This window comes from Culex pipiens, chromosome 2 (genome assembly GCF_016801865.2).
Source record: "Culex pipiens pallens isolate TS chromosome 2, TS_CPP_V2, whole genome shotgun sequence".
Classification (NCBI taxonomy): Eukaryota; Metazoa; Arthropoda; class Insecta; order Diptera; family Culicidae; genus Culex; species Culex pipiens.
In genome coordinates this window covers 108,676,604-108,703,401 of record NC_068938.1, presented here as the reverse complement: position 1 = coordinate 108,703,401, position 26,798 = coordinate 108,676,604, and the positions used below count along the sequence as shown (strand labels likewise).

General features: G+C 35.7%; 1 protein-coding gene across 2 annotated transcripts in view; it reads right to left on the bottom strand.

Moving 5' to 3' along the window:
* The window catches only part of LOC120415673 (aquaporin AQPAe.a), a 29,003-nt gene extending 15,764 nt beyond the window's left edge, over positions 1-13,239 (bottom strand). The window contains exon 1 of one of the 2 annotated variants that reach the window (XM_052707812.1): positions 12,834-13,239. The gene's annotated coding sequence lies outside the window, so the exon portion shown is untranslated. The remainder of the gene's footprint in view (positions 1-12,833) is intronic. The other variant, XM_039577256.2, reaches the window with a different exon arrangement.
* Between the last annotated feature and the right edge of the window lie 13,559 nt (positions 13,240-26,798).

Here is a 26,798-nt window from a genome sequence, read left to right as displayed (position 1 = left end):
TTGAAAAACTGCAAATATTTCGCTAAAATCAAACTTTCGGTGGCTATATCTTGAAAACGGAGCCCTTTATCAAAAAATCTGTAAAGTACTTTTCGATTGCAAATTCAATTTTGCATAAAAAAATGAGGTCCTAAAAATTTTATGTATGAAATTTCGATTTTTTCCAAAAATCACCAGTTTTTCAAAAAATCATAACTCGGCGGCAGATTTTTTGACCATGTTTCTCTATAGCTCAAAAGTTGCGGATTTTTGTCCCCTAAAACATATCAAAAAATCTCGAAAATCAAAAAATACTTATTTTGGGAATTTGAGTTTTTGTGAAAAAAAAGTTAATAAAAAAATCGGGAATTTTTTTTTTCCGTGTACCTATTTTTTTCTTAATAGTCCTTAACAATACCTACAACTTTGCCGAAGACACCAAATTGATCAAAAAATTCCTTCAAAAGTTACAGATTTTCGAATATTTACGTACCATTTTTGTATGAACAGCTGCCAAATTTGTATGGAAATTTATATGGACAAACTAATGATGCAAAATGGCTTCTTTGGTCATAGGGAAGGCCCCCACAAAGTTTGAGCCAAATCAAAAAATACAAAAAATAAAAATGGTCGAAATCGGCCGGTTTTGTAGAGAATTGCTCTTGTATCTAAAACCATTGTATCTAAAAATCATGCATCTGTATCCGACTCAGCGTTCACAGTATACAAGGTGTAGATTTGCCTAGCACTACCAATTAGCATCTGGGCGATAGCAAACAATTTGCTAAACATCTTTTTATTGGAAAATAGAGGTGTAATTACTTGCTTGGCATGTCTGAGCAGAGCGATACCTCGATTGGCAGATAAGATGCAATCGAGAGATGCTTTGCTATGCATTTAGAGTAGTCAACATATTGTTGCTTGAAATAGACGATTTGCACTTTCGTTTGAACTGATTATGCTTATGTTGACACACAAAAAGTAAACTACAATCCATTTCGATTCAAATTTGAAACCAATCCTGTTTCTGTTGAAAGTATTTTTATTATTCCCAAGACATTGTTTTGATTGATGGTCAAATCTCGACGGTTCCAACAAATGTTCTAAACTTTAAAACCAGTCATTAAACCGCTTCGCTAAGCGACGAAATCGAAACGACGAATAACGATTCTTTTTGATGTCTCAGCAGTGATGTAATTGACCATTAACTTCTAGACGCAGACATTGTCTCAGCTCATACAATGTCTTCCTACTTTAGTGACATACTTTCAAGAGTGTTTTTCGTCCTGTTTTTTTCAAAGTCGACCGCAATCACAGTTTTTTTTCTAGGTTTTTATCAGTTGTAGGATCACGAGAGCACTCAGCGTTCGCGCGTAATAACCCGCGAATACGCAACACGTGACCGACCAACCGCAGCCACCTTGTGTGATATATCTCTCGGAATGCCGGCCGGCCACGTGGTTTCCCACACAGGGAGAGAGAGGAAACACGGCAACGACGTAGAGGTGTATGTTATTTGCTCGAGATAATAAAAGTGCGTCAATTAAAATGCAAATTGTTAAGCGCGAAATGTAATTAATTTTTCGCGCTTAAAGTATTTACTTTGTTTGTATTGAATTGAATTGGGAAAGTGTATCACTTTTTTTTAAGGTGGTATACGGTATGGTTTGAAGAGATTTTATATTTCCACCGCCAACCATGCGTCTCCATCAAGCGTTCAGTTCAAAACATTGCAGCATCACTTCCCGGACTTATGAATGAATGTCGTTTCGTCAATTGGTTCAATAAAATAATACGTTTTATTTTGGCTCGCTTGTTCAGACGTATCTGCCCAAATCTCCAGACTTAAGCCTAAGTCCCTGACAACCCTGATAAGCGCAGCGATTGACTCACGGTCCAGTGTCCAGTGGAATTTGTGACGACAACCCGTGGCAGATTCCTTTGATACGGAACGTGCTTATCGCGAAAAAGAACTGCCGGTGACATTGAGGCTGTATTTACACATGTTTTGATGGTTTTCAATTGGAATTCTGCATGCGTTTCTGAACGTTTTTTGTTTGTTGCACTGGAAACTTTTTGTCCAAGAGCACAAGGCAGGGAGTTGCGATAATTATGTTTGCACGACACTATTGAGTTATATTATCTGCCTTTCGATGATAATTGAGGCAAACAGGTGAAGGTTTGCGAAGGGGCTTAAGTCGGAAACGTGTTGCAGCTCTTTTATCTCCTTTATCGGGGTGTCATCTTGTCGGGAAGCATCATCGTCGGAGGAGGTTGTTTTATGGACGGGGAGATGACTACAGTGAGTACCGACTCTCGCAGTCACATTTAATTTGAATTTCTAAATTCTGGTCACACTGCTGCTGCCGTCACGTGTTCTACAGTAGTTGAGCTGGGTTGGTGGTACTTAATTGGAAAATTGAACTCCCGCGCAATGCACAACCCATTTGTTGGTCGGAAAATGCACATTACTCTGAAACATGAATATCGTTTGCTCTCATTGAGAAAAATGTGTGTCGTAATGGTGGGTAAACTGGTTGGTACTGAGTAATTCTCTACGAAATCGGTCATTTTTCTTCAATTTTTTTTTATTTTTTAATCCGGCTGAAACTTTTGTGGTGCCTTCGGTATGCCCACGGAAGCCATTTAGCATCATTAGTTTGTCCATATAATTTTACATACAAATTTGGCTGCTGTCCATACAAAAATGATGTATGAAAATTCAAAAATCTGTATCTTTCGAAGGAATTTTTTGATCGATTTGGTGTCTTCGGCATAGTTGTAGGTATGGATATGGACTACACTGGAAAAAAATGTTAAACGGTAAAAATTTTTTTTTTAACTTTTTGTTACTAAAACTTACTTTGCAAAAAAACACTATTTTTATTTTTTTTCATTTTTTGATATGTTTTAGAGGACATCAAATGCCAACTTTTCAGAAATTTCCAGGTTGTGCAAAAAATCTTTGACCGAGTTATGAATTTTTTAATCAATACTGATTTTTTTTTTAAATCGAAATATTGGTCGCAAATGTTTTTCAATTTCATTTTTCGACATTAGAAAATGGTGGGTTGTTTGGGTAAGACTTAGAAAACTTAAATTTTCCTGTTTTTAAACCTTTGCATGGCAATATCTCTGCAACTAAGGGTCGTATCAACAAAGTTCAAAAAAGCAAAATATATAGAATTTTCTCAGCTTTTCAAAAATATTTTTTTCAAATGTGGGCAAACATGTGCACTTATTTAAAAAAATGAAAAACTGCGACTACTTTCAAAAAAGTCACCTAAAATTGGATTTAACTTGAAAACGGTGCACTTTATCAAAATTTCACTAAAGTACTTTTTGATTGCAAATTTGATTTTAAATCGAAAAATAAAGTTGAATTTTTTTTGCGACCAATATTTCGATTTTTTGAAAAAATCAGTATTGATTAAAAAATTCATAACTCGGTCAAAGATTTTTTGCACAACCTAAAAAATTTCTGAAAAGTTGGCATTTAATGTCCTCTAAAACATACCAAAAAATGAAAAAAAATGAAAAAATAGTGGTTTTTTGCATATCAAGTTTTAGTGACAAAAAATTAAAAAAAAACATTTTTTTTCCGTGTAACATTTTTTTTCAGTGTAGTCCGTATCCATACCTACAACTTTGCCGAAGACACCAAATCGATCAAAAAATTCCTTCGAAAGATACAGATTTTTGAATTTTCATACATCATTTTTGTATGGACAGCTGCCAAATTTGTATGGACAATTATATGGACAAACTAATGATGCAAAATGGCTTCTATGGGCATACCGAAGGCACCTAAAAAGTTGCAGTCGGATTAAAAAAATACAAAAAAAAAAAACGATTGACCGAAATCTGAGAGAACTGCTCTACTGATAAGCGTGTATTTTGAACAACTGGTAACAGAGGAAATACCGAAGATGTGCGTGACAGTGCTTGGAGCGGATAAATTAAGCTGTTTCCATGCGGATTAATCCAATTAAGCAATTGACTTACTTATTGGAATGCCCCTACGCCGTACAATTTGTTTCGATGTTTGCCATTGTCATTAGTGTGAGGTACGAAAAGGACTGTATTTTTCCAACAGTTAAAATTGTTTCGGTAAGCTGTTATTTGCAAAGCATTCCAATATCGGATAGCAATCGTCCAGTCATTATCAGTTCTCCAACCTACCCCTCCCGTCGTTCCCACGTCTAATTGTTTTGCACATTTTTCTTCGGAAGTAATCGCCCGGATAATGCCCCCCATTTGAGGTGAGATCGGGAACCCTTTCGTGAGCAGCCTGACTCATGAGCCCATCAACATCACCATCCATATTCATTGGACCAACAATTTCCGCCAGATTCCAGCGCTGCGTCCACTCATAGAACATTGTCTAGGCTAGAAGTCTAACGCTTAACCAGTCACTTAGCCGCGCTAAGTAGCTCGACGCGGGGGATTCAATTCAACTTAACCGCAATCGAGACTCAGATCTGGACAGTTTATCGTGATTTTCCGGCCGGATGCATACGATTAACTGCAGTCGTGCCTTGAAAGTGGCTGAGCAAGAGTGGGTCTGATCGTCGATGACTTGTATCTGCGAGGTGTTTCGACCTGAAGTGTGCTTATCACTCTTTGAAGTATGATTTACTTGTAATTCACTTGAAAATTTTACTAAGCGCTGAGTTTATTGGACACGTTCAAAATAACTGCTTAAACATTACTTTTTGCCAGAAACACAGTAAACTTAATCGTGATTAAACAATTCCGCTTTCGCGATGACAATAGCGTTTGATCGGCGTGACTGATAGCTATAACAGCATAGTTAAGTGGGAATATCATTAATAAACAAATATTTGCTACACGGATCAGCAAACAGGCGGTATCGCACGAATATAAGAAGTTTGATTTTTTTCTTCGTTACGAGCATTATTTGTTTAAGTTTGTTGATCTCCAACAACCTGAAACTTTCTCAAATAATACAAAAAAAAATCAATCATGTTCACGGGTCCCCCACAGACCGATATTATGAAAAAAAAAATTCCACCCAAACCAATGATTGGACATGGTTCCTGGGACCATTCTGCACCTCTGTGCCGAGTTTCAAAATATTTGCCGGTAGAAATTTCGAATACGGTCAGTTTTAGTGTTTCGAGTAGAAATTAAGGAGAAACCGCATGTAAAATGCGTAGGAAAAGATCAAAGTTTCAATGTTTTAACTCCGAAACATTACTGGTCATGGTTTTAAATTGTACTAACATGTAGCTGAATGATATAAAAACGATTTACAGCACTGACTTAGCCGGATTAAGCCTAAGTCAAGTGACTTAAGTATATTATTATACCTTAATATTAAAAAAAAAACTCCTACATCAAGCAACTTTCAGTCAAAGAAAACTAGATTGCACAAAATAACTTAAAATGGGGTGACATTGTACCAAATTTTACGATTTTTCAATAGCCAGATAGCTTGATAAGCTTGAATTGCAAAGCATAATCGTTGCAAATATTGTTCTTAAATTATGTTGTCCTCTGCCATAAAAAGTTCAATAAGTACGAAAAACTAAAAAAAAATAGATAAAACTTTAGTTTCATAAGCCTTACCGCTTGACCCCAACAAGAGTTTTAGGACACAAGTCACATTGAAAACTTACATCGCCTGTACGTATTTGACTATACTGGATTCGGTGGTGGAATGTTAAACGTGGTTGTCTCTCACCCCAGTTGGGCTGGTGTTGTTTGTAGAGCGAACAATTTGATTTGATTTGATATTTAACTGTACTATTTCCATGTTTTCATAAGATATGCCAAGCTTGTTATAAGATTGATTGTGTTTTCACATTGGGCAGAAGTAGGTTTTGTTTTGATGAATACAATGAACGTTCTTGATGATCAATAGTATGTTCTATTGAATTTTAACTATGAGTTACTTTATTCAATTATAAAATGTATTTTTTTATTTTATTACGATAACTGCAATGTTGGAAAATAACTGGTTGGTTTGAATTATTAGTCTTGTGGGAAGTTGTGTCATTAAACTTTTGCTGATTATAATCATTACAAAGGACAACAAAAATAAATGAGCTAAATGATAGCTAAATACTCTCCTGATTTCATTCGTAAGGTTGAAAATTGTAAACGGTTTAAAACAAAAAAAGAACAATTTTATTCTAATTGCAATGTCACAAACTTGTCACGTCCAAAAATTTGTTGCCCTAATATTTTGATTGTTTTACTTGATTTCAGTAGGAATTGATTCAGAACTGAAAAATGTGAGCATCATTTTCAAATTTGGTGGATTCCAGGAGATTTTAAATTTATTTATTTTAAATCAACAGGCTTTATTTAAACAGAATAAGCAGATTTGCGTAGCAATATTGGTACAATGTCACCCCTTGACTCAAAGTCACCCCATTTTAAGTTATTTTTGTGCAATCTAGTTTTCTTTGACTGAAAGTTCCTTGATGTAGGAGGTTTTTTTTTAATATTAAGGTATAATAATATACTTAAGTCACTTGACTTAGGCTTAATCCAGCTAAGTCAGTGCTGTAAATCGTTTTTATATCATTCAGCTACATGTTAGTACAATTTAAAACCATGACCAGTAATGTTTCGGAGTTAAAACATTGAAACTTTGATCTTTTCCTACGCATTTTACATGCGGTTTCTCCTTAATTTCTACTCGAAACACTAAAACTGACCGTATTCGAAATTTCTACCGGCAAATATTTTGAAACTCGGCACAGAGGTGCAGAATGGTCCCAGGAATCATGTCCAATCATTGGTTTGGGTGGAAATTTTTTTTCATAATAACGGTCTGTGGGGGACCCGTGATGTTCGATGCCATAATTTTTCGCAAAAATTTTATTTATATAAAGACACACTATAACCCTTTCAGGTCTGAATAAAAAAAAGTAATTTTGTTATTGATGGAAGAAAGATTCGAATAACAATATGAAAATTATAGGCTTATTATGGAAATTTTTATTTATGGGTTATATATGACCCATCCGGCCTGAATGGATTAAAAAAGGTATGTTTGGGCCAGTTCAGAGTTTTGTTACAAATCTTTTTGAAGGAACTGCTCAAGTTTGTGAGTTTGGAATATCATCATAAATATTACAGAAACTGGAAGAATTTATGTTGAAAAAATATGAAACTGTTTTAAACACGAATACGAATTATGCCATTTTCATACAACTGCTTTTGTTTGAAAGAATGGAAAAAATCTCAAAAATATACAGAAACATGAGTAAATTATTTTGTGAGAGTGAAAAAACATTTTACAAAACTGGTATAGGGGAAATAAACCCATTTTAATCAGTCTAAGCCGTTCGACCAATTCTCATCACTTTTGCAGTTTTCCGCTATATTAACATTTTCAGATACATCAACAATGGAGAGTTGCTTGCTCACTTTTAATTGAGCTATTTGTTTCTTTGGAACATTCAAAAACACTTTATGAAAGCCGTAATTTATGATCAAAGTGCTGATAGCACGGGTCCCCCACGGACCGTTATTATGAAAAAAGAAAATCCACCCAAACCAATGATTGGACAGGGTTTCTGGGACCATTCTGCACCTCTGGGCCAAGTTTCAAAATATTTGCCGGCAGAAATTTCGAATACGGTCAGTTTTAGTATTTTGAGTTGCAATTAAGGGGAAATCGCATGTAAAATGCTTAGGAAAAGTTCAAAGTTCCAATGTTTTGACTCTAAAACGTTACTAGTCATAGTTTTAAATTGTACTTACATGTAGCAGAATGATATAAAACGATTTACGGAACTGACTTAGCCGGATTAAGCCTAAGTCATGTGACTTAAGTACATTATTTACAAGTTTATATCTAAATATTTTTTAAAAACTAGGAAGGCTAGATTGCACAAAAATAATTAAAATGGGGTAACTTTGAGCCAAGGGGTGACATTGTGCCAACAATGACTAAAGATTGTTTTGATAAGCATTAAGTTTATGTTAATATTTTTTTGTAGACTGCTTAATTTGTTCTATTTATGTTCCCAAAACCAAAAATAATTTGATTATAGGCTGTGTAATTTCTAAGCTTTTTCTTCGAAAACTTTTTCAAGAACTGCTAATGCTTGAAAAAATGGAAAAATATCCTAAGAAGAGAAAAGAACATATAAATCTCATGCAACTTTTGAAAGAACTTTTAATTTTTTGGAGCAAACAAACAATAAAACAACAAATTACAATTACTATAAAATATTTAAAAATCGGATTTCTTGAAAGATTGGAAAAGCTTGTATTTTTTTATTCAGGATCAAGAATAAATTGTTTGGAATGAATTTAAGTTCAAAAAAATATGCTCGAATCAAAAAACTTTCTATAAACTGCTCGTATGGTATGCTTGTGTTCATCCTTTTGTCTTACATCTTGTAAATATGAGTCTTGACATGAGTAGTTTTTTTTCTTCATTGAAGATTTTTATATATTTTTTCTGTACTTTTTGGATTTTTTTTTTAATTTTACTCAGCTTACTTTTTTTCCGGTTATATTTAATCGTTTTGGAGGTTATATTGAGTAACTTTTATTCTAAATAAAACTTTAGTTCTTTTGTTTCATGAGTTTTTTAGTATCTTTTCAATGCATAAATTTTTTTTCTTATTTATTACCGCATTGTTATTTTTACTTGTTTTTGCCATGTTGTCGCTTTAACCTTTTTAGGCATAAAAAGGCCCAGAAATTTTTGAAACAGGCATAAAATCTGTATTTTCATTATATTTGTTATGTTTTTCAAGCTTAAAATCATAAAATTAGCTCAATCATATTAATTGTTCATAATCTACACTTCAATCTAAACAAGGTCGAGTTTTGAAATAGCTTAAAAGAAATTAAAAATGTTATTCAACTGTTCATCTATTTCTACAACCAAATTTGAATTTCCAAACCAAAATTTGTTTTTTTTTTTAATTTCGGGAATTCCCGGGACTAATTATAAAAATTACCGGTTTTGGAAAAATCTCGGGAATTTCCGGAACACTAGGCATGAATCTAGAAAAAAAATATTTTTTAGGTAATTATGGGGAAATGATTTTAAGGACCATACGGAAGTCATAATCTTATTTTAAAAATAAGTCAATATGACCAGAAAGAGAGAGAAAAAAAAAACAAAAAAAAAAACATATTGAAAATCTCTATTTAGAAGATCTGGTCCGCAAAGGGCCCAGACTCAAAAGCTTAGAAATCTACAAAGCAAGCAAACCCTTCTCCAATTTCCCAAAGCGTTTCGCCCCGCTTTTAAGGGAAAGTTGATCTTCTCACGCGCATCCCAAAGCAGCAGAGCAGTTCCTAACCTTCCCCTCATGCTTCTATCGCACAACACGCACGTCATTTGCCCTCGAATTACCCATTTGCTCCTATAACCTAGGTAGCAAAGCCAAGTCCAAGCGCGTCGCTTAATACCTTAACTTTTGGCTCGCCAAATCGAAAAACAACCTGCTGACACACTTTTCGTCATTCGTTCCCTTATATGTTGCAGGCCGCCGATGTGATGTGATGATGACTGAGAACGAGATGCTTTGCTTCGCTCTTTTTTTTCGTTCGCGGTGTCGTTAGATTTGACCAGTCACTCCCGGTTGGGTCTTTCCCAAGTGACACCCCCCTGACAGCATGTTTTACCTCACCTGTTATATTGGGAAGCAGTTTGATTGATTGGTTTGATTCTGGAACAGTCCGACCTCTTTTGCTGCGAAGATATTTGCAAATATATTTGGCTACCAAAATACCACTCGATTGGAGAGTAATCCGATTTCGAGATTTTGAGTTTGTATGAAGCAGGATTAAATCTATTCCGGGAACGCTTTTGGGATTTAAACAGTTGATAGAGCCGTTTAGTTCGTCGCAGTACGTGATTGCACCGGCAGCACGGCAATAATTAAATTTAAAATGTCTGCGATGAGACTAAAATCGTTGTTTTTTTCGAAACCGGTTGAAATTTGACACGGCGACGCCACACACATTCATCAGATTATGTACTTCAATTACAGAGCTTTGTCGTTTTGCGCGTTCGTCGCTGTTCTGTCGTTTTAGTTTTAATTTCTCCCAAAATAATTAAAGCCAATTTGTGTTTATGTGCGGTTGGAAGATGTTGAAGCCCGAGGGAAGAGATTTATCTCAGGAAAAATCCAATTAACACAATGTTTCGAAAACAAAAATACGTTGATTAATTTAAAGAACAATACATGTTTGCCACCTCTAACGAAAATCATTTGATTCTTGACATTGAATAAAATAATATGAACAAAAACTTGACCATTTCGTTCACTATCCAGAAGTATGATTTCCGGAATCACGAAAAAATCGAGTATTGTCGATCCTCAAAGGATAACAAGTGGAGCAGTCAAAAAACGAAACTTTAACTCAAACTAACCAAAAATGCACCAGCGAATATAAATATCAAATAGAAACATGGCATCGAAATTTTGATGGTCTTGTTCTTTTTTATGTCAAGTTTAGCAATTTGAAACTGACCTAGGAAGATAGAAAACAACAACAACAGAAGTTTAGCAATTTGAAACTGACCTAGGAAGATAGAAAACAACAATACTTCGTCGCTGTAGTGCTATCTTGTCGCACGTGCATTTTGGGCCAAATTGAGTAAAGAACGCTATTTTGTGCAGCTCACAATGCCTCAACTTTAGACCTTCACAGATCCCCAAAAAAAGATTCCTGAGATATTCAATAAAAACCGAAAAAACTTCGTGATTTTTTGTAATTTTTCATAACGCGTTTGACATACGTACAAGTCCGACTACCATAAACATTTGTAATTAAAACTCGGGACTTCAAATAGAGCTATCTAAGCCCGATCTCACACACACTAGCACACCATTTGTTTTGCTGGCCGGTACAAAATTTAACCTCAATTTTTTTCGTGTACGTACACGCAATACATGCGCTCGTAGATAACTCTATTCAACCAAACAAATCCTGTTTGTTATTGTTTACATTGCGTACTCTTGTTTTTGTTAATTCAAGGTCAAACATTAAGACGCGTTTTTCTCGGAACGTCAAAAAGCGACGTACGACAAGATAGCACGACAGTGTCGACGTTTTAAATCACAGTTCATTGTATAATTCGAAAATATCTTGAAAGAGACAGCTGATATATGACGGTTTTAATCCCAAAAATGTAAACAGTCGCGATCGGACAAAAATAGCGACGCTTTGTCGGATAAATGTAGGGAGAGGAAAAATCTAAATAAAACAAAAATATTAGCAAACAGATGCTGCGCTCAAAAATATTGGACTGACAAAACAATGTGACTTTATTTTTAGGAACAAAAGAGAATGTTAAGCTTTTGATAAACATGTCCCACGTCACACAATATATTCAAATCAACATTGAAAAAAAAAAATGAATGCAATCCCCGGGTTTGAAACATTATAGTTTGTCACTTCGTCAGCTGTGTGCTATCTTGTGACATAGACCATTTTGGTCGAAAATGAGTTAATGATGACGTTTTGCTATATTTAACAAACACTACAAGATGCTTTAACCCGATTTTGGAAACTCGCTTCCGTTTCCCGGATATCGCAATGCACACTTGTGACATAGACCAATTTATCATCAAAATGATTGTGCACACTTGTGACACGTCATACATGTTGTTGGAAAATGTGGAAAATTTGTCTTGTTTTTCACAAATTTATGTTGATACACACTTTCTAAAAGCAATTCAATCTTTTGTTTTTGAAAATATACTGATTAAGTCGATTAAACCATTGATTTGAGCTTATTTTAGTTTGTATGGGAATACTGTGCACACTTGTGACACGTAGTACAATTTTACTTTCAAAACACACTTGTGACAAGTGCTTTTCAGATTTTTGTTTACATAATTTACTGTATCTTTTAACTGTTGTAACCAAATTATTTGAAACTTGGAGCGTTCGTTAAGCGATAGTATACGATCCGATTGCTTCAAATAGTTTGGCTCTACCATTCATAGTTTTGAAAATATTTATCATCAAACTTTAAAAATCGATTTTCTCGAATAGTACTAAATGGTCGTTGTCACAAGATAGCACACAGCTGACGACTTTATAGTTTGTATCCCGTTGGCGTTGGTTTGACAAACTAAAAAGTGTCAAACTGTCAAAAAGACCCCGATGTTGTGTGTGTGTGTGTGTGTGTGTGTGTGTGTGTGTGTGTGTGTGTGTGTGTGTGTGTGTGAGAGAGAGTGGATGAAACAAAAACAAATCACTTATACAATCTTGTTTTTTTTTTGTAATATTATGAGTAGTTTATATGTTTCAAGTAAGGCGTCATCCATAAAGTATATCACGCTCTAGGGGGGGAGGGGGGGGTCTGAGCAAGTGTGACATTGCGTGTTGTAAGTATAGGAAAAGCGTGACAAAGGGGGGGAGGGGTGGTAAATTTCGGCTGATTTTAGCGTGACGTACTTTATGGATGAAGCCTAAGTGAAGTTTTTTTTTAACACAACACGTTTGACACAATTTATTGTATGTTTTGACATTATAGAAGAATATAATCAAAACTAAGAGGTTTATATTCTCGATTTTTTGTCTCTGGTTTAGTTGGTCAGTATTTGTGAGATGTTTATTATAATTTCCATGAAAAACTATGGATGCAAATGCATTTGATTTGTTCCAATATATTTTCACAGGTTTTATTATTCACAGATTAAAAAAAACTAATTCAACAAACAATAAAAAGGGTACTATTTTATTGTTTGTTGAATTTCAATGAAAAAGGTTTGTTTTTTGTTTTTTTTTTTGTTAGAATAACAACTTTTCAAAATAACTTATCATCATCACAAGTTTTCATGGTCTATCGGTATGTCACAACAAAACCACTATCTCTAATAATTAGTAACACTTACCTCAATTATATGGTTCTACAAATGCCTCCGTGTGCAACAGGCCTCTTCTCAAACAACACGTTTTCACACTCTAGTTGCACGTTCCGAAAACAATTATCTCCGCGCGAAAAATATTTCGTAACACTGCAGGTCCCACTTACAATTCGTTATCAGAACCACTATTCGGAGCCTTGAACAACCCACTTTATCACTGATAGCACGGCAGAGACAGTCCACGCGTTTCACCGGTTATTTCCGCTGTCTTTTTTCAATTTTTTTTTTGATAACCAACACTCAATCGTTGCCGGCTTCCCCTCGATACTATTTTTTCGTAATTACCCAATTTCTTGTACCGGCCGTTACACACCGGATGTGACCGTTTGTTGTCGGAACGACTCGGCAGCAACGACGTCAGTATCGTACGGAACCCAAACTCGCACTATCCGCGCTAGAACGTTCAATTAACGCTTTTATATGACGAGCAAAGAGCGCGAACCGTTGAGAGTGTCACGGCGTCGCGACGCTGCTGAACCGAGTCACCATCGCAGTTGAGTTTGGTTTGCGCGCCGCCAGTCTCCAGGTTTGTTATGCTCTGGCTTTTGGGAAGGGAAAACCAACCGGCATCGTGCGATGATGCTGCACGTAAGAAGAATCTCACCTGGAAATGGTGAATGAGCTTTCGGTTGAACGGAGAGTGAGAAAATTTTCCGTAAATGAATCAAGAGTAAAGGAGGTGCTTTGTCAATTGTAAAGTCATATATAAATGAAAATTCAGTGATTATTTGGGTCCCGATAAAATTATATGCTTTTCCCCTATATTGTGCCAATTTATTTATTTATTTCTGTTCTTACTTTACTTCTTATTTTTATCTTTTTCCATCTTTTTATAATTCTTTGTACCCGTACTTTTTCGTTACACAGAAAAAAATCCGATGGTAAAATCGCAAGCAAAAGCATGCACATCACCTTCGTCAAAAAAGACACTTAATATTACACACTGCATGTACAATTTTTGTAAACACAAAAAAGTTGCAACCGGTGGATTTCAAACCCAGTACCAACAGTAAGGACTGGCGCCTTAGCCCGCTCGGCCTTCGGACCGATGAAGAATGCAAATGCTAAACGCATATATGAGCTTGACATTTCGGTCAAGTAGGTTTCCCATACTGATGGGCTATATATTTCAGGGTGTAATATTACATACAATTTCATTAAATAATGCAAAATTTATTTTACACCCAAGCCTTTTACACGCAGCTGGATTACTACTTTTTTTGCTGTGTACATACTCTTTTTCTATTTACTCCTTAACTCTTACCTCTTACAAAAAAAGTATAAAGAGTTTAGGCTGGTACACATTTTATTTAAAGTTTTTGTCTCCCTCCCTTCAAATTTCAATCAGGGGGCAAATTTTTTTTTTTACAAAAGGCTTCAAAATTTCTATGGAGATTGAAGTGCAATCAGCTGAACTGAAATCAATTTAAAATGCATTCCCCTGCGTTTAGCATGTTTGGGTTGATTTAAAATCTATTGAATTTTTGAAAATTTTCGATGTTTATGATCGCAAAATGATTTTTTTTGCTCCTTTTCTCCATTACTTTTTACACCTTTAATCCTTTACGCATTTTCTGCTTACTCCTTAAAGGACGTATTAGACTACAACAAACAAACAAACAAACTCGCAAACAAACAAACTTTTTGACAGTTTGGCTGCATTTGTTTGCAGAAACGTCAGCTGGCATACATTTTGCTTTGTTTGTGAATTTGCCGCAAACAAGTTTGCGAGTTTGGCAAACTGTAAAATACGAAAAAGTGCAAGTTTGTTTGTTTGTTTGTTTGTTTGTTTGTTTGTCATAGTCTAATACCTCCTTTACTGTTTTTTCATTACGCCTTTCCCTTTTCCTTTACTATTTGCTCCTTTACTCTACTTTTGATATGATTTGATAAAGCAGGAGTAAAGGCGCTGATAATAAAGAATCAAGAAGAGTAAATAACTAAATAGAAAAGGTGTAGATAGTAAAGTAGTATCTATACTACCTATAGGAGCAAATGAGTAAAGATTGTAGACTTATGAGACTTATGTAGCATGAGTAAAGGAGAAAGGGAGCATAGAGTAAAGGAGTAAAAGAGTAAGGGAGTAAAGGAGTATAGGAGCAAAGAGCGAAGGGGTAAAGAAGCAAAGGAGTAAAGGAATAAAAAATAAAAGGGATAGAGTAAAAGAGTAAAGAGCAAAGAGTGAAGAAGTGAAAGAGTAAAGGAGTAAAGAAGCAAAGAAGTGAAGGAGTAAAAGAGTGAAGGAGTGAAGAGTAAAGAAGTACAGAAGCATAGAGAACATTCTGAAGCGATGTTTTTCCTCATACATTTTTGACACAATCACTTATTTTTGCCTAAGCAATCGAGTCAGGGGTATCCCTAATGTCGATTTTTTTTTATTGTCACCCTAGTGTACTATCATTGATAAAAATACCTCGTTGGATGAATGTACGTTTCGTTTTGAAAAAAAAAACTATTTAAGAAATCTTTTCGAAACATTTTACTTTAACCTACCCAAGTAAAGTTTACAAAATAAAAAACATGAAACAAGACTTCCTAGCAGGGCTGTGGAGTCGGAGTCGGAGTCGGAGCCGGAGTCGGTGGAGTCGGGTCTTTTTGGGGACCTGGAGTCGGAGTCGGAGTCGGAGTCGTCAAAACTCGACCAGCTGGAGTCGGAGTCGGAGCCGGAGTCGGCTAAATTTTATGAGCTGGAGTCGGAGTCGGAGTCGGAGCGGAAAATTTCTGATAACCCGGAGTCGGAGTCGGAGTCGGAGTCGGCTAGAGTATTTGCTATAAAACAGCTTAATTTACAAAACTTCTTGTATTTTTAACTGTTTTTTTAAGTCGTTTGCACTGAATTACCATTTTTTTAAAGATTTATCAGATGCCATTATGTTTTTTATGCTTTTTATTGTGATTGGAAAACTCTTATTGTGTTATTTTACTAAATGATAACCTGTTTATTCCCTCTTACCCAAGTATTTAGTATTATAACTTTTTGTAGTCAGAAATATTTAATTGATTCTTGACTGCATCCCTTTCAATTCAAATTTGACCAAATTTAATCTAGTTCTCTCTGAAAAAAGTACACACACAGTCATCTTTTACCCTGATAGCGAATGTCTTGGAGGTTTTAAGTAAATCATTTTTCAGGGAAAAAATGCGAGATACAAAAAAGATTTAAAATAATAATTGCTGTTTTTGGAAATCGGAAAAAGTCACTGACAGTATAACTCTTCCAACAAATATTCAATCGTTATAACAATCTATTTCTAAGAAATCAACATGAGCATTTTTTTAAACAAAGTACAAAAAAATCAAAGTGTTGCATTTAAAATAATTGAAACTGACAAAAATTATCAATACAGTTGCAACTTATTTTGAAATAATCATTGAATATGTTAAATATATCGATTATCTTAATGTTTACTATTTCTCTACTAAAATCTGAGAATGTTGATCCTTGACAAACTATTTTGATATCGTTGCAAAAAATCGTTGAACAAATCTCAAGATTTCAGTACCAAAAAGTACACCAAATTAAAATATTATTCAACCGGTAATAATTTTCTCATATTGTATGTTCCACGCCAATATTTTGGAAGGTGATTATCATTGCAATTTAATGTACCTAAAAAATGTTTTTTAGAAAGGTCCTTTTAAAATTACCTAGAAATTATTTTACCTGTGGATTTTGGTTTTTATCCAATATTTTGATATTTCATATATTTTGAAGGAGGCTCACGATCATTCATAAAAATTCGTTTTAGGTGAAGATTCAAGAAGTATTGCGCGCCTCCTTCTATGTATATTAAAAAATTTAAAATCAAAATAAATCAATAATTCCCACGGATATTTTAAAAGGACCCCTAATTACCTTTTCCACGAAGACATTTTTTAGATACCTTGATTTGCGATCATAATCTTTAAATAGTAGTATAAGCAACAAGTTGCAAAAAGAATTTGTTTTAAGCACGAGTCGTACATTTATCCAACGAGGTTTACTGAGTTGGACAAATACGATGAGTGCTGCAAAAAAAAACAAGTTTTGCAACGAGTTGCTTACAACAATTTTTGCAATTCCGAAAAACGCTTTTTGAATGGAATTTTATGTCAATTATTCATGTGTTAAGTAAACTCACCGTTCAAAACAAAAAAATACTGAAAAATGTTACTTTTCGATACTAGTGCTGAAAAGTTCAACTTTTCAGCACCCATTTTAAGTGGAACTTTTCCGTACTGGTGTTGAAAGGTATGAATTTTCCATTTTGTTATTTTTGGTAGGGAAAAGTAGGCCGTTTCGTTTCTCCAGAAGGACAGGAAAAGTTGACAGTTTCACAGCGGAATTGCAAACAAACAGTTTCGTTTAAAATTGTTATTTGAAAAACAAGGTGACTTTGATAGACACTGTGCTTCTTATAAATGTCAGCTTAAAAGTGTGCAAATTGAATTTATATGTTAAATCGATCATTAAGGCCAGGTTTCTTTAAATGATTCAGCTAGAGTTGGTAGGCCGGAGTTGGAGTCGGAGTCGGAGTCGGTTGGGACTGAAAGCCGGAGCCGGAGTCGGAGTTGGAGTCGTCTATTCTCAGAAAGCCGGAGTCGGAGTCGGAGTCGGAGTCGCTTGAAATATGACCCGACTCCGCAGCCCTGCTTCCTAGATACAGTTGAAGTTGAAATTATTTGAAATCGTATTAATGCCTTGGTTAACAGTACCAAAGATTGTATCATTTTGTTTTACAATTCAATTGACTTGATCGTTGAAACCCTGATCACAGTAATTTCGAGTTTTTGACCCCGAAGGAAGGTAACCGTATAAATTAGAGCAACACATGTCTCATGGTGAGAAACATTGGAAAGAGATAAATATATAAATGATTTAAGATGCGTCGGAGGAGACATGGAACAAATGTCATACGATTACCCAATAGAAACCAATCACGTTTTAAGAGGTCGTCTCTCAGCACGGTGATTTGGTTCCGTTGGCAGATCGGTGATGCGTTCTCACGGTATGAGATATACGGGGTTCAATTCCCCGGCGGAATACCGTGCACATTTTTTTTCGCTTATTATCTTCTTTATGCAATGTTTATCATTTTCCAATGATTCTCACCATGAGACATGTGTTGCTCTAGAAACCCTGATGTTTATATTTTTCCCAAAATAGCACATTATGCTGATTCCTATTTGCTGCGTTATTTGAATTTTGTTATCAAAGTTGCATTTTTAGGATTCCTAAGAAGTGGTGACAAATTTCCGTTGTCGTGCTTTATGGTTGCTGTTCTACGCATATTTTGTTTCGACTTTTTTTTTGTTTAGATTTTATTACGCTTATCGCTTATACTTACAGCTAAGCATTTGCTTCGTCTGAAACCCGGAATTCTTAGTGAGAAACGGATCGAAGGCTTCCTTAGCACTCACCGGAATTTTCCTAGACCTTATTGAGTTTGGTGAGTATTTTTTATTGTTGCTCAAGCATCAATCTTTTTGGTGATACTTTATGATACTACTTCATTGCATATAATATATGCAGGGAATATTATTCCCTGAGGTTCAATGCAATTAACTTAAGATTCACTTTGATTGGAATTGTTTGTGTTTGTTTGTTTGTTTGTTTAAATAAGTGTTTTCAGGACATCAGTTAGGTGGCTCATGGGTTTTATTTGTTTACCCTACAATCAAACTTTTACCAAAAAGCTGTAAATTTTAAACAAAAACTTCTCGAAGTAACTTTGCGTATTTGCATTGCATTTGTGAAATTGAGTCAAAAAATGGCTACTGACTTTAATTCTCCTGATCATGAATCCGTAATAATAAACAAAACCGAAGCTGATTCCAGAAAAAAAACGATAAATGCAATTGTTATTTTGCACTATGTTTTTTTGACAATCGTGGCCATAATTCTCATTAACCCAGTTTTATCTGATCGAAAAGGTGCCCTTATCGGTGGGCAGCGATCTTGGTCGCGCTTCGTGTCCATTGTTTTCGGTGCTATCAATTTTTTAACGCGAAACATAAATATACTGACGGACGTGATTGTCATTTTCATACGATTTTGATTAATACGTTTATTGAATGATGGGGAGGCGCCAGAAGCGTGTGAAACTGGGAAGTAGTTTGATGGATTGAGTTTTTAATCTTTTTTTAAAGAAAGTTCTTCTAGAAAATTTCACCAACGTCAACTGTTTTGAATCTGAATTTTTTTGATGAATTGAGTACAGTCAAACCTCGCATAAGAGCGTCTCGCATATGCAACTTTGCATATACGAGTCATTCCACCTGATTCGGTTTTGTCGCAAGAGTTGCATATGCGAGGTACAGGGCTTATGGGATTTTGGCTATATGGGAGACATGGCCTATATTGTTATAAAAAATCATCTTAACTATACAAATTTATAGTGTTTTGGAATCGTTATGAAGTCAGCTATACAGCTACATCAAATTTACAAGGTTTACGATGTTCTAGGTCATCCGAAACTTCCTCAAGTTAAGGCCCATGTGTTCACCGCCGTACAAATATTAGGTAGGCGATTTTGACTGTGGTTTTTGACCTCAGGTCATATCCGGATAGCCTCAGAGAGGTTCAGGGACTAGTCTACCGATATGTGGTGATGTTCTGGGTCTCCTGTAGAGTCCCGGGAGTTACGACCGATGGGTCTACCGCCGTAACAAGATAGAGGTCAGTAGTTTTTGACCTCAGATCATATCCAGATAGCCTCAGGGAGGTTCAGGGACTAGTCTACCGATGTGTAGTGATGTTCTAGGTCTTATTTAGAGTCCCGGGAGTTACGGCCGATGGGTCTACCATCGTAACAAGATAGAGGTCGGAGGTTTTTGACCTCAGAACATATCCAGATAGCCTCAGGGAGGTTCAGGGACTAGTCTATCGATGTGTGGTGATGTTCTGGGTCTCCTGTAGAGTCCCGGGAGTTACGGCCGATGAGTCTACCGCCGTAACAAGATAGAGGTCGGAGGTTTTTGACCTCAGATCATATCCAGATAGTCTCAAAGAAGTTCAGGGACTAGTCTAACGATGTGGTGATGTTCTACAATCTACAGATGACCCAGAACATTACCACATCGTTAGACTAGTCCCTGAACTTCTTTGAGACTATCTGGATATGATATGAGGTCAAAAACCTCCGACCTCTATCTTGTTACGGCGGTAGACCCATCGGCCGTAACTCCTGGGACTCTACAGAAGACCCAGAACATCACCACACATCGGTAGACTAGTCCCTGAACCTCCCTGAGGCTATCTGGATATGATCTGAGGTCAAAAACCTCCGACCTCTATCTTGTTACGGCGGTAGACCCATCGGCCGTAACTCCTGGGACTCTACAGAAGACCCAGAACATCACCACACATCGATAAACTAGTCCCTGAACCTCCCTGAGGCTATCCGGATATGATCTGAGGTCAAAAACTACTGACCTCTATCTTGTTACAGCGGTAGACCCATCGGTCGTAACTCCCGGGACTCTACAGAAGACCTAGAACATCACCACATATCGGTAGACTAGTCCCTGAACCTCCCTGAGACTATCCGGATATGATCTGAGGTCAAAAACCAGTCACAATCGCCTACCTAATACTTGTACGGCGGTGAACACATGGGCCTTAGCTTGAGGAAGTTTCGGATGACCTAGAACATCGTGAACATTGTAAATTTGATGTAGTTGTATGACTGACTTCATAACGATTCCAAAACACTATAAATTTGTATAGTTAAGATGATTTTTTATAAAAATATAGGCCATGTCTCCCATATAGCCAAAATCCCATAACCCCTGTACCTCGCATATGCGTGCTTCGCATAAGAAATCCCCATATGAGTTGCATATGCGAGGTTTAACTGTAGACAGTAATTCTGCTTGACTATTAGGTCAGTCAGATAATTATTATTTTTATTTAGCTGTTTCATTATTTGCATAATTTTGCCGTCCTTAAAAGTATCTATACAAATTTCGCAGCTTCCATACACAAAAAAAATACAAAATTTTTGTTCAGTATACATAGTGCTACAAATTGTAGAGATTTTATCCTTTTTACCGTTCGATTTTTTTTTACATTTTTTACTCTTCGCAGAATTTTAGCCTTCAGGATTATTGTATGGATTTTTTCTTTGTACGGTGTTTATGAAGGCAATAATACTTTTAAAATTTTTAAGATTTCTTTTTTTGCTTTTGCTTAAAAGCATATTTATGTTTGATTTTCAAAGGATTTTTGAGCATCAACTTTTCTATGAAAATTCCTTTAAGAATAATTTGCTCAACTCGCGAAAAAAAGTTGTACTTGAGAAGTGTGAATTTTACAAAATATTGCAAGAAGATTTTGATTTAATTAAGCAAATTTATCATTGCATACCTATGTAATTTAAATTTTTCCCATCACTCGTGAAGAGTAACGGGGCTGCATTTACAAACCGGATTCAGTGGCTTTTTCGTAACTTTAAGTTAACTTTCCTTAGATCGCCTTCCCTAAGGTATCATGAAAAGGCCCAGCTTGCGACGATACACGACCTTTCCTTTACTAAGCAATCGAATCCAGAAAGAAAAAAGTTTGACAGTTTTGTTGGGCCGAGCCGGGATTTGAACCTCGATCTACCGCTTACGAAGTGGAAGCGTTACTACTAGGCTATATGGATATGTAGTTTTTTTGACTTGCCATCATTCAAATTTGTCATATTGTAATATCAGTTATATTTAAACTCCCATGGTTATTAGACGAGCTTCAGTTTCTTGGCAAAAATTTTACTTATGCCTAAATTATGATAAATAAACATTTCGACGGTAACATTTCAATGTACATTTTGACACTTTCTGGGTTATTGCATATTCTGAAAGTACTCCTTATAAGCTACCTCTCCACCAAAAATGAGCAAAAGTTACTTCAGTAAAGTCTGTTTAATCATGATTTTAAATAAAGTAACATAAATAAAATCTCTGCCATCAGCAGTGCCTCTCTATATAGCCCTGTCAACCTGTCAAATAAAAGACTACATGAACCTCGTGACGAAAAAAAAGCATCATGAAAAAAGCGCCATGTACATTCGGCGAAGAAAAACGAATCATAACAAAGCGTCCCCCTCAATGACAGCAGGGTGATATAGACGTTGGTGATTTCAAAAGAAGTTATGTTTGTTTTTCTCAAATAAAATTACGGAAATAATGTTTTATTGAATTTGGATGATCAAGTATCAATAAAAGCAACGTTTTTCATCGTTTGTTATCATTAGAACATCTTATTCATCTTATTAACTTATATTGCTTTTATATTAAAATGTGAATTGAAAATGGATGCTCAACATTCAAATGCGTTTTTCTCAAAAAAGATGGTGTGTACATGATGCTTTTTGCAATGTTGGCATCGATTTTATTATTGTGTTTTTTAATGTGCTTAACACAAAAAGAAAATAATTTCAATCAAAACGAAATAATTGTTGATAAAATAAGAAGTGAAGTATAAGAAGAAATTTTACGATAATTAATATTTCATTTCAAGAAAATATTTTAAATTAGATTAAATAGTGTTAATTGTTAAATTACAACTTTATGTTACGGCAACGCATAATTTGAAATGTAAAAAAAAATTAATAAAAAATAATTTAAAAAATAATGTCACCCAACTTTCGGCCGCCACTTTATCAAAGACACACACCATTTTTTAGTTCCAACCATTTCCGCCACGCGACGCCACCAATCACTTGAATGTACCACAGTCACAACTCAGCAAATAGCGCGGCACGCTGTTTGACCAACGTGTTGTTTGCCTTTGGATTATTGGACCCAATCAATGAGGTGTGATTCCACGCGACTTCTTGGCGCTTTACGTATTTTATTGGGTAGCAGCAAAAAAGCTATCTTATCTATTTCGATGGCACCTGCCTGCGCTTTCTAATCAATCATGAATGGGTCATTGTGACTGCATGTAGGAATGCATGTAGATTTCTACGGCGAGATTTGACGTTCTTGCTTGATTTATTTAAAAGTTGAAGGTTGTTCTTTGTATAAATTTTGAGTTAATTATATGATGTTCTATTCTTTTATTAGGAAAAATAGAATTATCTTCCCAAATTTCTTAACTAAAAAAAAATCTATAAAAATCATGTTCAGAACTGCACAGTTTGTCATTATTATTTCATTTCCTCCAAAAAACATGATGCTGATCAGTGAAATGTGAGATGCTATTTTTGGGAAGTTGTTTCCAGCTTTAGGGGAAGGTGGGGCAAGACGACCATATGGGGCAAGAGGAACAATCGCTCGTACGGCCGTAATTTTTACAATTTTTGGTATTTCCAGTATGAGGAATTGTTGCTAGCAATGCAATTGGCTGATTCTACTACCACATAACCGCCAAAACGACGTAAACGCCAAGGGGCAAACGATTTAATGAAGTTTTTTTCAAAACCTTTGTTATCTTGTAATATTTGGATGGTAAAAAATAAGGCTTAGGGTTCGTTTTAAGGCTTATTTTATCAAAATGCTATTTTTCCTAGATCAGTAGTGTCCCTACCAATGACTTGCACCAATTATAAAGTATGATTTGACGTTTAGTTATTTTTGTTGAGAGCATTTAAAAAATCTTGTTCAGGTGGGGCAAGTGTACCATATGGATTTTTAGTATGGAAAAAATACGAATTGCTGCAAGAACATATTTTATTGGGAAAAAATACATAAAAGTACTTAAAAATTGATAAACAATTGTTAAAAAAAATTGTCCATGCAAAATATAATGATATTATGAAAATTTCCTTTTTTTCATCTAAGTAATATTTTTTTTTTCCTAAAAACGATCAAATTTTTAGTAAAATATTATTATTTAATCTAAAAATGAAAGAAACGTTTCAAATACATTCTAATCTGATGTATCTAAGTGATAACAGTTCAATTGTTAGCAAATTAACATGTTGTTTCATGCATTGTTCCTCTTGCCCCAACGGGTTGTTCGTCTTGCCCCACTAGTTGAGAAGAACGTACGGAAAATCAAAATTTTTAAAATCAATTTTTTACATTAAAAAACAGGATTTTTTAAAAACTTGCTCATCAAAGTCTTAGTCAAGACCTGGAATAAGATGATTATAAAAAATCCGACAGATTTTTTAACGTTTTTGATGGGTTATAACGAGCATTTCCTTAGCTTGTTACACTTGCCCCACTTTCCCCTACAAGCACGTGATTCTTCGATTGACGTCAAATTAAGGTTTCGAACCACGGCACCAGGATAAGAAGATAATTCAAACGGACGCGCATCAATTTTAGCGCGTTGTTTCCGAGTTTTATTTACTCAAAAGTTTGAGGTCAACGGCCCACACATGATCGTGGTGTGGAGGCTTTGGCGAGATGTCCACAATAAATTTCGCAATTTTTGACGTCACATGTGACACTGATCCGTCAGGATGTTGAACACAGTTTTTGGGACATCTGATTTAAAAAATCACCTCTTTGGTCAATTCAAGTTACTACGCACTGTTAATACTCTTAGGGTGACCATCTTTTCGTTGAAATATTAATCAGTTAACTTCTTGATAGCCATTTCCTCCAATAATATTGAAAAATTGCTTTCCAAATTTAACGACCAGTTTGATTAACGATCCTCATTGTGTTTCCGACTACCTCCCCCAATAGGTCACCCTGATGAATATTCAGATCGGCACCGGCAAAGTACGCACGCGGGGTTCAAGTGGACGATCATGGATCTTCCATGTTTGGTTTGGACAACCTTGCAGTTTTTTTGTGCGTGCGTGTGCGCTGCAGTCAGTTACTCTCTGAGAAAGTTGTAAAAGAGTAGGTTATGGCTTGTGCTGTGTCATTCTAGAAGCAGTCAGTGATAAATAACTTGCCGAATCATTTTGGCGGTTTTGGTTTTTCGTCCTTGGACGGTTAATGAGTGCTATGTGGGAGTGTTTTGTTTGGGAGGGAGCTGAGCGGCCAATCGAGTGCAAGCTTGGGAAAAAGTATGTCGAACATTTCGCATGATCGAGTTTTGGGTGCAGACCTATTGGGGGCAAAAGTTCACCTGGGAAGGCTAGTTGTAATAACCACTTGATATGGTACTATGATAGTTATTACTATCCTTAGTATTGGGAATGAGAAGATTTCACATTTAATTGGGAAGAGCTGCGAAGAAGGCTTGATAAATATTGATAAAAATATCATAAAATTCTATTTCTATAGAAAAATAAAAATGTATGTATTTTAACCGAAAAAAACGGAATCGACGCAACACCTTATAATGTGGCGTATGGGGTGAGTGATTGTGGTAATCGAATAATAGCATCATTGGTGCGCTGGAAGTGGGGACGCGAAATCGTGATTATTCAGGTTAATTTTTTTTGTGTGCTTTTGTGTCGCTGTTCGTATGGGGTGAGTGATTGTGGTAATCGAATAATAGCATGACTTACTGAATTATTTGTGTCTTGAGCGTAATTTTCGTTGAGTAATTGGTGTTTTTTGTGATTTTTTTTGTGATCTTAATTAATTGTTTTGTGATTTTCAAAGCCCTTCCTATATCATCGTTGATCGGAAGGCACGGCGTCGGGTAAATTGTGTATAATTTTTTCGAATAAGGTTTTATTTTTTATGGTGAAAAAGCCATTTCTTTATAATGATCGAAAGACGCACTGACATTTTGGATTAATTAATAGTGGAGTGAAATAATTGTGTGTGAGTGACTTTGTGTGTTAACCAGAAAGACCTTCCCATAGCATCGTTGCTCGGAAGGCTCGCCGACGGGTCTGTTATGAAAGTCCTCCCCATAGCATCGTAGCTCGGGAGGCATCGAAAAGCCAATACCTTATCCTACTAACCCAAAAAAAAAATAATCACGTGATGCTTGAAGGAGATGCTGTGGATTCAACGGTCTCAAGCGGTATCAAAAAGTATATAGCGAAAAACTGTGTGCTTGATGAGTCTGCAACTTCAACTATCGGACTAACATTCCTCCCTTTCGTTGAACTGCAGGCTTCTTGGGAGGGCGCCGGTATTGACTAATAAAGTAGGGATCTTCAGAGGTTAAACAGTGAACGGATGGTTGGCTCCCACTGATCATTTTTGATTCATTGTTTAACTTCAGCTGATCTGTCAATAACGGAGTAGCAGCTCATTGGCAGTCAACCATGCTCATGCTCATGCTCATGCTCATCGGTCAAGTGACAATGTTTGTGAAAAATGTCGATATAATAAAATCTTATATTGTTAATGAACGCTTGCTCAGATAATTTTAATGATGATAATATTTTTTGAAACATGAAAATTTTATCAAAATTTGACGAAAATCAAGAAGAATTATTAAAAAAAACAGTAAAGAAACAGAGAAAAGGGCGAATAATCATTTTGACAGCTGGAACTATTTTGCAAATTCTGAGCCAACGGGTAACTTTTCCACAAAGTTAGAGATTTAAAACAATTACTGGTCTTCCCAGCCTTTTACCTTTTAAAACTGCCGGTTTTGTTAAATAGTTCCCTGTTGGCTCGGAATTTTCATAATAGTTCTGCATGTCAAAATGCTTATGCGCCCTTTTTAAAATGTTGCTCCAGAAATGAATGAAATTTTGTAAATTTCCCGGGAATTCCCGAAATTTAAGCAAAAGTACACATTTTCTATACTTTTTGGAACCATTTTTTTAGATGCTCAGAGAAAAATAAATGAAGATGATTGTTAGTGGACTGTATCGTAAATTGGCCAAGTTCCGTCGTCGGAAACAGTGGCGCGGGATTGAAGGAAGACTTTCCGGCGGATTAGCGACTTCGCGCACGAGAAATAAAAAAAGACGTCTTTCTCTAAAAAGCCTCCTTCCTGACTAACTTTTATTCTTCTTCCTACTTTTCTCCTGCCGCAACGGCAAAAAGCGCGCAACGGCGTCAATGACGTTTGCGTTTGGTAGACCGGATGAGCCCAAGGGGTGGGCCACTTTTCTTCTGCAAACATCCTCCCCGCCTTGAGACAGCGTC